General features: G+C 31.9%; 2 long non-coding RNA genes across 2 annotated transcripts in view; both read left to right on the top strand.

Annotated features, from left to right (window-relative positions):
- Positions 1-2,787, top strand: part of LOC148679596 (uncharacterized) — a 32,855-nt gene extending 30,068 nt beyond the window's left edge. The window contains exon 3 of the long non-coding RNA XR_015944987.1: positions 2,324-2,787. This is a non-coding gene — a long non-coding RNA (uncharacterized LOC148679596). The remainder of the gene's footprint in view (positions 1-2,323) is intronic.
- Positions 2,788-8,032: 5,245 nt separating this feature from the next.
- LOC147840642 (uncharacterized) lies at positions 8,033-11,841 on the top strand. The gene is made up of 3 exons (XR_015509397.2): positions 8,033-9,058; positions 10,483-10,875; positions 11,305-11,841. It is a non-coding gene; the product is annotated as an uncharacterized LOC147840642 (long non-coding RNA).
- Positions 11,842-13,177: the final 1,336 nt, after the last annotated feature.

The raw sequence follows: 13,177 nt of genomic DNA, 5'->3' as shown, positions 1-13,177 counted from the left end.
GTTTTTGTACAAGACATTCCATATTATGTGTGTACATCACATGAAACATTCTTACTGCACTGTTTTGGAGAAATGAGGTATTAACATAACAAAGTTGTATAAAAACCCCATTTCAAATAAGTAGATAAAAACAATGGTCAGATCTTATACAGGACATGCTAATCTATGTGTGTACTTCACATGAAATCTTTTTGCTGCAGCATTTTAAAGAAACGGGATATTAACATAATATAAAGTACTATAAAGACCGCATTTTAAATAAGAAGGAAAAAACATTTGTCAGTTGTTATACAGGACATCCCATACTATATGTGTACCTCACATGAAAACTTCTTACTGCACTGTTTTGGAGAAGCAGGGTATTAACATCATAATATAAAGTGATATAAAAACCCCATTTCAAATAAGTAGAAAAAACAATTGTCAGTTGTTATACAGCACATCTCATACTATATGTGTACTTCACATGAAACCTTTTTACTGCAGCATTTTGGAAAAACAGGGTATTACATAGAAAAAGTACTATAAATACCCCCTTTCAAATAAGTAGAAAAAAACAATGGTCAGATCTTATACAGGACATCCTAATCTATGTGTGTACTTCACATAAAAGCTTTTTACTGCAGCATTTTAAAGAAACAGGGTATTAACATAATATAAAGTACTATAAAGAGTTTATTTTAAATAAGTAGAAAAAAACAATGGTCAGTTCTTATACAGGACATTTCATACTATATGTGCACTTCACATGAAACATTTTTACTGCAGCGTTTTTGGGAAACAGGGTATTAACATATGATAAAGTGCTATAAAGAGCCCATTTCCAATAAGTAGAAAAAAACAATGGTCAGTTCTTACATAGGACATCCCATACTATGTACTTCACATGAAACTTTCTTACTGCACTGTTTTGGAGAAACGGGGTATTAACATAATATAAAGTGCTATAAAGACCCCATTTCCAATAAGTAGAAAGAAACAATGGTCAGTTCTTATTCAGGACATCCCATACTTTTTGTGTACTTCACATAAAAACTTTTTACTGCACTATTTTGGAGAATTGGGGTAATAACCTAATATAAAGTGCTATAAAGACCGCATTTCAAAAAAGTAGAAAAAAACAATAGTCAGTTCTTATACAGGACATACCATACTATATGTGTACTTCACATGAAACCTTTTTACTGCAGCATTTTGGAGAAAGGGGGTATTAACATAATATAAAGTGCTATAAAGACCCCATTTCAAAAAAGTAGAAAAAGACAATGGTCAGTTCTTATACAGGACATCCCATACTATATCTGTACTTCACATGAAACGAGAAAGGGGGTATTAACATAATATAAAGTGCTATAAAGGCCGCATATCAAATAAGTAGAAAAAAAACAATGGTCAGTTCTTATACAGGACATACCATACTATATGTGTACTTCACATGAAACCTTTTTACTGCAGCATTTTGGAGAAAGGGGGTATTAACATGATATAAAGTGCTTTAAAGACCCCATTTCAAATAAGTAGAAAAAAACAATGGTCAGTTCTTATACATGACATACCGTACTATATATGTACTTCACATGAAACCTTTTTACTGCAGCATTTTGGAGAAACGAGGTATTAAGCCAATATAAAGTGCTATAAAGACCCTATTTCAAATAAGTAGAAAAAAAAATGGTCAGTTCTTATACAGGACATACCATCCTATATGTGTACTTCACATGAAACCTTTTTACTGCAGCATTTTGGAGAAAGGGGGTATTAACATAATATAAAGTTCTATAAAGACCTCATTTCAAATAAGTAGAAAAAGACAATGATCAGTTCTTATACAGGACATCCCATACTATATCTATACATCACATGAAACCTATTTACTGCAGCGTTTTGAAGAAAGGGGGTATTAACATAATATAAAGTGCTATAAAGACCGCATTTCAAATAGGTATAAAAAAAACAATGGTCAGTTCTTATACAGGACATACCATACTATATGTGTACATCACATGAAACCTTTTTACTGCAGCATTTTGGAGAAAGGGGGTATTAACATAATATAAAGTGCTTTAAAGACCCCATTTCAAATAAGTAGAAAAAGACAATGGTCAGTTCTTATACATGACATACCATACTATATATGTCCTTCACATGAAACCTTTTTACTGCAGCATTTTGGAGAAACGGGGTATTAAGCCAATATAAAGTGCTATAAAGACCCTATTTCAAATAAGTAGAAAAAAACAATGGTCAGTTCTTATACAGGACATCACATACTATATGTGCACTTCACATGAAACCTTTTTACTACAGAGTTTCGGAGAAACAGGGTCTTAACATATTATAAAGTGTTATAAAGAGCCCATTTCCAATAAGTAGAAAAAAACAATGGTCAGTTCTTAAACAGGACGTCCCAAACTATATGTGCACTTCACATGAAACCTTTTTACTGCATCGTTTTGGAGAAACAGGGTATTAACATATTGTAAAGTGCTATAAAGAGTCCAATTCTAATAAGTAGAAAAAAACAATGGTCAGTTCTCATAAGGACATCCAATACTATATGTGCACTTCACATGAAACCTTTTTACTGCAGCGTTTTGAAAAAACAGGGTATTAACATATTAGACAGTGCTATAAAGAGCCCATTTCCAATAAGTAGAAAAAACAATGGTCAGTTCTTATACAGGACATCCCATACTATATGTGTACTTCACATGAAACCTTTTTACTAAAGCGTTTTGGAGAAACAGGGTATTAACATATTATAAAGTACTATAAAGACCGCATTTCAAATAAGTAGAAAAAAACAATGGCCAGTTCTTATACAGTACATCCTAAACTATAAATTTACTTCACATGAAACCTTTTTACTGCAGCATTTTAAAGAAATGGGGTACTAACATAATATAATATAACTTAATATAACAATTTAGTCTCCACTTTCCTTACTAATATGCAACTCCCTCTCTGACTCCTACACTAACTATAAAAAAAAATACTAATGTTTTGCTTCTCACACTCTTTACACACCTGAAACTTGCCTACAGCACTTATTCATTGTTGCTCTAACAGTTGTGTAAATTGCTTCCTTGTCCTCATTTGTAAGTCGCTTTGGATAAAAGCGTCCGCTAAATGACTAAATGTAAATGTATAAAGTACTAAAAAGACCGCATTTTAAATAAGTAGAAAAAAACAATGGTCAGATCTTATACAGGACATCCTAATCAATGTGTGTACTTCACATAAAAGCTTTTTACTGCAGCATTTTAAAGAAACGGGGTATTAACATAATATAAAGTACTAAAAAGACTGCATTTTAAATAAGTAGAAAAAAAACAATGGTCAGTTCTTATACAGGACATCCCATACTATATATGTACTTCACATAAAAACTTTTTACTGCAGCATTTTAAAAAAAGGGGGGATTTAACATAATATAAAGTACTATAAAAACCCCATTTTAAATAAGTAGAAAAAAAAAAGATCTGTTCTTATACAGGACATTTCATACTATACGTGTACTTCACATTAAACCTTCTTACTGCACTGTTTTGGAGAAACTGGTATTAAAATAGAAAAAAGTACTAATAAGACCCCATTTCAATTAAGTGGAAAAAATCAATGGTCAGTTGTTACATAGGACATCCCATACTATATGTGTACTTCACATGAAACCTTTTTACTGTAGCATTTTAAAAAATGGGCTATTATTATAATATAAAGTACTATAAAGACTGCATTTTACATAAGTAGAAAAAAACAATTGTCAGTTGTTATACAGGACATCCCATACTATATGTGTACTTCACATGAAAACTTCTTACTGCACTGTTTTGGAGAAGTGGGGTATTAACATAATAATATAAAATGATATAAAAAAAACCCCTTTCAAATAAGTAGAAAGAACAATGGTCAGTTCTTATACAGGACATCCCATACTATATATCTACTTCACATAAAACCTTTTTACTCCAGCATTTTAAAGAAATTGGGTATTAACATAATATAAACACAGCATTTTAAATAAGTAGAAAAAAACATTGGTCAGTTCTTGTACAGGACATTTCATAGTATATTTGTACTTCACATGAACCTTTTTACTGCAGCATTTTAAAGAAATGGGGTATTAACATAATATAAAGTGATATAAAAACCTCATTAAAAAATAAGTAGAAAAAAACAATGGTCAGTTCTTATACAGGACATCCCATAATATATGTGTACTTCACATGAAACCTTTTTACTGCAGCATTTAAAGAAATGGGGTATTAACATACTATAAAGTGACATAAAAACCTAATTTCAAATAAGTAGAAAAAACAATGGTCTGTTCTTATACAGGACATCCTAAACTATATATGTACTTCACATGAAACCTTTTTACTTCAGCATTTTAAAGAAACGGGGCATTAACATAATATAAAGTACTATAAAGTCTTCATTTTAAATAAGTAGAAAAAACAATGGTCAGTTTTTATACAGGACATCCCATACTATTTATGTACTTCACATGAAACCTTTTTGCTGCAGCAATTTAAAGAAACTGGCTATTAACATAATATAAAGTACTATAAACACCCCATTTCAAATAAGTAGAAAAAAACAATGGTCAGTTCTTATATAGGACATCCTAATCTATGTGTGTACTTTACATGAAAATTTTTTACTGCAGTATTTTAAAGAAACGGGGGTATTAACCTATTATAAAGTGCTATAAAAACCTCTATTCAAATAAGTAGAAAAAACAATGGTCAATTCTTATACAGGACATCCTATACTATATGTGTACTTCACACTAAACCTTCTAACTGCACTGCTTTGGGAAAATGGGGTATAGATCTAATATAAAGTGCTATAAAGACCGCATTTCAAGTAGAAAAAAACAATTGTCAGTTCTCATACAGGACATCCCATACTATGTGTGTACTTCACATACAATCTTTTTACTGCAGTATTTTAAAGAAACGGGTATTAACATAATATAAAGTACTATAAAGACCGCATTTTAAATAAGTAGAAAAAAATAATGGTTGATTCTTAAATAGGACATCCAATACTATATATGTAACTATATATGTACTTCACATGAAACCTTTTTACTGCAGCATTTTCGAGAAATGGGGTATTAACCCATTATAAAGTGCTATAAAGACCACAGTTTAAATAAGTAGAAGACAACAATAGTCAGTTCTTATACAGAATATTCCATACTATATGGGTACTTCACATAAAGCCTTTTTACTTCAGTGTTTTGGAGAAACAGGGTATTAACATATTACAAAGTGCTATAAAGACCCCATTTCAAATAAGTAGAAAAAACAATGGTCAGTTCATATATAGGACATCCCATAATATGTGTGTACTTCACATCAAGCCTTTTTATTGCAGCATTTTGAAGAAATGGGGTATTAACCTATTATAAAGTGCTACAAAGACCGCATGTCAAATAAGTAGAAAAAAACATTGGTCAGTTCTTATATAGGACATCCCATACTATATGCGTACTTCACATGGAACATTCTTACTGCAGTATTTTCGAGAAATGGGATATTAACATATTACAAAGTGCTATAAAGACCCAATTTCTAATAAGTAGAAGAAAACAATTGCCAGTTTTTATACAGGGCATCCTATACTATACACATACTTCATGTGAAGACTTCTCACCAAATAATTTTGGAGAAATTGGGAAATAACAAAATTCAAGTGTTTTAAAGACCCCATTTTTTAGAAGTAGAATACAAAAATAGTCAGTTTTTGTAAAGGACATCTCATAAAATTTGCATACATCATATGAAGCCTTCTTACTACTACATTTTAAAGAAATGGGGCACTAACATAATATGAAGTACTATAAAGACCTCATTACTAATAAGTAGAAAAAACAATAGTCAGTTGTCATACAGGATGTCCTATACTTTATGCATACTTCATATGAAAACTTATTACTGCACCATTTTCGAGAAATTGGGTATTAAACTTAGAAATTGCTTTAAAGACCCCTTTTCTAAAAAGTAGAAAAAAATAACAATGCTCAGCTCTTCCTATTGCTGAATACTCGTAGAGGACATCCCATACTGTATGCATACCTAATATAAAACCTTCTTACTGCCACTTTTTGGAGAATTGGGCCATTAACATAATATAAAGTGCTTTATGTTTTTGTACAGGACGTCCCTCACTGTATGCATAATTTACATGAAACCATCCTACTGCGGCATTTTGGTGAAATAGGTATCAACTTAAAGTACTATAAAGACCTAATTTCTAAAAAGTAGAAAAAAACAACGGTCAGTTCTTGTACAGGACATCCCATACTACATGTATTTATCAGATGACTTGTTACTGCAGTGTTTTGGAGAATTTGGGCATAAACATTATATAAAGTGCTTTAAATACCCAATGTCTAATAAGTAGAAGAAAACAATGGGCAGTTCACGTTCATGACATTCCATAATATATGCATACTTTACATGAAAGCTTGTCACTGCAGCATTTTGGAGAAATGGAGGAATAATAACATTCAAAGTGTCATAAAGACCCAATGTCTAATAAGTAGAAGAAAACAATGGTCTGTTCTTAAAAAGGACGTCCCATACTAAAGGCGTACCTCATATGAAGACTTCTTACGGCAGCGTTTTAGAGAAAAGGGACATAATTACCTTTTAGATGGCTATCAAGACCCCATTTCTAATAAGTAAAAAAAAAAAAAAAAACGGTCAGTTCTTCAATGGACAATTCAGTGGTCAGTTAGGTTGATGGCATCATCCCAACTGTCTCAAGCTATTATTGTACCATTACAACAAAATGATATTATTGGGGATGATGAGTGGTGCTGCTCCAAATGTAGGGTACAAAGACAAAGACAAAACAAATATGTTTGGTTAATTTCATAGAGATAGTTTACCCAAAAGTGAAAATGAACGCACTATGCACTGGCAATCAAATGGTTACAAACATTTATTAGTTCCTTCTTTTGGTTGAACACAAAAGATATTTAGAATGAACTTGAAAACTGGTAACCATTGACTTCCATTTTTAAAAAAAACAATTACTATGGAGGTCAATAAATATAGTTCCTCAGCAGGAAGGGAACTGCAATTTTGTGTATCCCTGACACATTTGGAGTTGTGGAAAACTGTGATGTGCTGTCTGTCCTTGACACATTCATCCTGTATCAAAACTGTCCATTATTTTATTCTACTTATTCAAAATGGACACTTTATAGTCATCTGAGGAGTAATAACGCCCCATTAATCCAGATCACTGCAGTAACAAGTCTTCCTATGAGGTATGCATATAGTATGTGATGTCCTGTAAAAGAAATGACTGTTCTTTTTTCTACTTATTAGAAATAAGGTGTTTGTAGCAATCTAAAAGGTAACAATGTCCCAATTCTCCAAAACGATGCAGTAACAAGTCTTCGTCTGAGATATGCATATAGCATTGCATGTCCTGTACGACTGATCAATGTTTTCTTCTACTTAGTAGAAATTGGGTCATTATAGAACTTGCTGCAGTAAGAAGTCTTCATATGTACAAAATACATAATACTTATTAGAAATTGGGTGTTTATATCCATCTGAAAAGTAATAATGTCCCAATTCTCCAAAAAACTGAAGTAACAAGTGTTCATGTGAAGTATGCTTATAATATAGGATGTCCTGCATAAGAGCTGACCATTGTTTACTTCTACTTACAAGAAATTGGGTCTTTAAAACACTTTAAATTATGTTAAACCTCATTTCTCAAAAACCCTGCTGTAATAAGGTTTTTATGTGAAGTACACATTTAGTATGGGAAGTCCTGTACAATAACTAATCATTGTTTTTTTTTTAATACTTTTTGGAAATGGGGTCTTTATAACATTTTGAATTATAATAATACCCAATTGTTCAGTAAAAAGGTTCCATGTGAAGTACAGATATAGTATAGGATGTCATGTATAAGAACTGACATTGTTTTTTTCAACTTATTTGAATTGGGGTCTTTATAACACTTTATATTATGTTAATACCCCATTTCTCCAAAATGCTGCAGTAAATAGGTTTCATGTGAAGTACAGATATAGTATGGGATGTCCTGTATAAGAACTGACCATTGTTTTTTTTCTACTTATTTAAATTGGGGTCTTTATAACACTTTGAAATATAATAATATACAATTTCTCCAAAATACTGTAGTAATAAGGTTTCATGTGAAGTTCACACATAGTATGGGATGTCCTGTGTAAGAACTGACCATTGTTATTTTTCTACTTATTTAAAATGCGGTCTTTATAGTATTTTATACTATGTTAATACCCCGTCTCTTTAAAATGCTGCAGTAAAAAGGTTTCATGTGAAGTACATATATAGCATGGGATGTCCTGTATAAGAACTGACTATTGTTTTTTTCTTCTTATCAGAAATGGAGTTTTTATAGCACTTTATATTATGTTATTACCCCATGTCTGAAAAATGCTGCAGTAAAAAGGTTTCATGTGAAGTACAGATATAGTATGGGATGTCCTATATAAGAACTGACCATTGTTTTTTTCTACTTATTTAAATTGGGGTCTTTATAACACTTTGAAATTTAATATTAAACAATTTCTCCAAAACACTGCAGTAATAAGGTTTCATGTGAAGTCCACACATAGTATGGGATGTCCTGTGTAAGAACTGACCATTGTTTTTTTCTACCTATTTAAAATGTGGTCTTTATAGTATTTTATATTATGTTAATACCCCGTCTCTTTAAAATGCTGCAGTAAAAAGTTTTTATGTGAAGTACACATATAGTATGGGATGTCCTGAATAAGAACTGACCATTGTTTCTTTCTACTTATTGGAAATGGGGTCTTTATAGTACTTTATATTATGTTAATACCCTATTTCTCCAAAACAGTGCAGTAAGAAAGTTTCATGTAAAGTACATAGTATGGGATGTCCTATGTAAGAACTGACCATTGTTTTTTCTACTTATTGGAAATGGGCTCTTTATAGCACTTTATCATATGTTAATACCCTGTTTCTCCAAAACGCTGCAGTAAAAAGGTTTCATGTGAAGTGCACATATAGTATGTGATGTCCTGTATAAGAACTGACCATTGTCATTTTTTCTACTTATTTGAATTGGGGTCTTTATAGCACTATGAATAATGTTAATATCCCGTTTCTCCAAAATGCTGCAGTAAAAAGGTTTCATGTGAAGTACACATATAGTAAGGGATGTCCTGTATGAGAACTGACCATTGTTTTTTTCTACTTATTTGAAATGGGGTCTTTTTAACATTTTGAATTACATTAGTAACTTCATACTCCAAAACGCTGCAGTAAAAAGGTTTCATGTGAAGTACAGATATAGTATGGGATGTCCTGTATAAGAACTGTCTATTGTTCTTTTCTACTTATTAGAAATGGGGACTTTATATCACTTTATAAAATGTTAATACCCCGTTTCTCCAAAACGCTGCAGTAAAAAATATTTCATGTGAAGTGTACATATAGTATGGGATGTCCTGTATAAGAACTGTCCATTGTTTTTTTCTACTTATTAGAAATGGGGTTTTTATGTCACTTTATAACAGGTTAATACCCAGTTTCTCCAAAACGCTGCAGTAAAAAAGATTTCGTGTGAAGTGCACATATAGTATAGGATGTCCTGTATAAGAACTGACCATTGTTTTTTTCTACTTATTAGAAATGGGCTCCTTATAGCACTTTATAATATATTAATACCCTGTTTGTCCAAAACGCTGAAGTAAAAAGGTTTCATGTGAAGTGCACATAGTATGGGATGTCCTGTTTAAGAACTGACCATTGTTTTTTTCTACTTATTGGAAATGGGCTCTTTATAGCACTATAAAATATGTTAATACCCAGTTTCTTTAAAATGCTGCAGTAAAAAGGTTTCATGTGAAGAGCACATATAGTATGGGATGTCCTGTATAAGAACTGTCCATTGTTTTTTTCTACTTATTTGAAATGGGGTCTTTATAGCACTTGATATTAGCTTGATACCCCGTTTCTTCAAAATGCTGCAGTAAAAAGGTTTCATGTGAAGTACATATATAGTATGGTATGTCATGTATAAGAACTGACCATTGTTTTTTTCTACTTATTAGAATTGGACTCATTATAGCACTTTACAATATGTTAATACCCTGTTTCTCTAAAACGCTGCAGTAAAAAGGTTTCATGTAAAGTACACATATTGTATGGGATGTCCTGTTTAAGAACTAACCATTGTTTTTTTCTACTTATTGGAAATGGGCTCTTTATAGCACTTTATAATATGTTAATACCCCGTTTCTCCAAAACGCTGCAGTAAAAAGGTTTCATGTGAAGTGCACATATAGTATGGGATGTCCTGTTTAAGAACTGACCATTGTTTTTTTCTACTTATTGGAAATGGGCTCTTTATAGCACTTTATAATATGTTAATACCACGTTTCTCCAAAACGCTGCAGTAAAATAGATTTCATGTGAAGTGTACATATAGTATGGGATGTCCTGTGTAAGAACTGACCATTGTTTTTTTCTACTTATTAGAAATGGGGTTTTTATGTCACTTTATAATAGGTTAATACCCAGTTTCTCCAAAACGCTGCAGTAAAAAAGATTTCATGTGAAGTGCACATATAGTATGGTATGTCCTGTATAAGAACTAAACATTGTTTTTTTCTACTTATTAGAAATGGGCTCCTTATAGCACTTTATAATATATGAATACCCTGTTTCTCCAAAACACTGCAGTAAAAAGGTTTCATGTGAAGTGCACATAGTATGGGACGTCCTGTTTAAGAACTGACCATTGTTTTTTTCTACTTATTGGAAATGGGCTCTTTATAGCACTATAAAATATGTTAATACCCAGTTTCTTTAAAATGCTGCAGTAAAAATGTTTCATGTGAAGTACAGATATAGTATGGGATGTCCTGTATAAGAACTGTCTATTGTTCTTTTCTACTTATTAGAAATGGGGATTTTATATCACTTTATAATATGTTAATACCCCGTTTCTCCAAAACGCTGCAGTAAAAAATATTTCATGTGAAGTGTACATATAGTATGGGATGTCCTGTATAAGAACTGTCCATTGTTTTTTTCTACTTATTAGAAATGGGGTTTTTATGTCACTTTATAACAGGTTAATACCCAGTTTCTCCAAAACGCTGCAGTAAAAAAGATTTCGTGTGAAGTGCACATATAGTATGGGATGTCCTGTATAAGAACTGACCATTGTTTTTTTCTACTTATTTGAAATGGGGTCTTTATAGCACTTGATATTAGCTTAATACCCCGTTTCTTCAAAATGCTGCAGTAAAAAGGTTTCATGTGAAGTACATATGTAGTATGGGATGTCATGTATAAGAACTGACCATTGTCTTTTTCTACTTATTTGAAATGGGGTCTTTATAGCACTTTATATTATGTTAATACCCCCTTTCTCCAAAATGCTGCAGTAAAAAGGTTTCATGTGAAGTACAGATATAGTATGGGACGTCCTGTATAAGAACTGACCATTGTTTTTTTCTACTTATTTGATATGGGGTCTTTATAACGTTTTGAATTACATTAGTAACCTAATACTCCAAAATGCTGCAGTAAAAAAGATTTAATGTGAAGTGCACATATAGTATGGGATTTCCTGTATAAGAACTGACCATTTTTTTTTTCTACTTTTTAGAAATGGGCTCTTTATAGCACTTTATAATATGTTAATAACCTGTTTCTCCAAAACGCTGCAGTAAAAAGGTTTCATGTGAAGTACACATATAGTATGGTATGTCCTGTATAAGAACTGACCATTGTTTTTTTCTACGTATTTGAAATAGGGTCTTTATAGCACTTTATATTGGCTCTTTTCTCCAAAATGCTGCAGTAAAAAGGTTTCATGTGTAGGACATATATAGTATGGTATGTCATGTATAAGAACTGACCATTGTCTTTTTCTACTTATTTGAAATGGGGTCTTTAAAGCACTTTATATTATGTTAATACCCCCTTTCTCCAAAATGCTGCAGTAAAAAGGTTTCATGTAAAGTACACATATAGTATGGTATGTCCTGTATAAGAACTGACCATTGTTTTTTTCTACGTATTTGAAATAGGGTCTTTATAGCACTTTATATTGGCTCGTTTCTCCAAAATGCTGCAGTAAAAAGGTTTCATGTGAAGTACATATATAGTACGGTATGTCATGTATAAGAACTGACCATTGTCTTTTTCTACTTATTTGAAATGGGGTCTTTAAAGCACTTTATATCATGTTAATACCCCCTTTCTCCAAAATGCTGCAGTAAAAAGGTTTCATGTGAAGTACACATATAGTATGGTACGTCCTGTATAAGAACAGACCATTGTTTTTTTCTACTTATTTGAAATGGGGTCTTTATAGCACTTTATATTGGCTTAATACCTCGTTTCTCCAAAATGCTGCAGTAAAAAGGTTTCATGTGTAGGACATATATAGTATGGTATGTCATGTATAAGAACTGACCATTGTCTTTTTCTACTTATTTGAAATGGGGTCTTTAAAGCACTTTATATTATGTTAATACCCCCTTTCTCCAAAATGCTGCAGTAAAAAGGTTTCATGTGAAGTACACATATAGTATGGTATGTCCTGTATAAGAACTGATCATTGTTTTTTTCTACTTATTTGAAATGCGGTCTTTATAGCACTTTATATTATGTTAATACTCCCTTTCTCCAAAACGCTGCAGTAAATAGGTTTCATGTGAAGTACAGATATAGTATGGGATGTCCTGTATGAGAACTGACCATTGTCTTTTTCTACTTATTTGAAATGGGGTCTTTAAAGCACTTTATATTATGTTAATACCCCCTTTCTCCAAAACGCTGCAGTAAATAGGTTTCATGTGAAGTACAGATATAGTATGGGATGTCCTGTATAAGAACTGACCATTGTCTTTTTCTACTTATTTGAAATGGGGTCTTTATAGCACTGTATATTATGTTAATACCCCCTTTCTCCTAAATGCTGCAGTAAAAAGGTTTCATGTGAAGTACACATATAGTATGGTATGTCCTGTATAAGAACTGACTATTGTTTTTTTCTACTTATTTGAAATGCGGTCTTTATAGCACTTTTTATCAGGTTATTACCCCGTTTCTCCAAAACAGTGCAGTAAAAAGTTTTTATGTGAAGTACACATATAGTGTGGAATGTC

The sequence above is a fragment of the Danio rerio genome, chromosome 15 (genome assembly GCF_052040795.2).
Source record: "Danio rerio strain M-AB ecotype USA chromosome 15, GRCz13ab, whole genome shotgun sequence".
NCBI classification, from domain to species: domain Eukaryota; kingdom Metazoa; phylum Chordata; class Actinopteri; order Cypriniformes; family Danionidae; genus Danio; species Danio rerio.
Note: the sequence above shows the minus strand (reverse complement) of the source record. Positions and strands in the feature narration are given on the sequence as shown.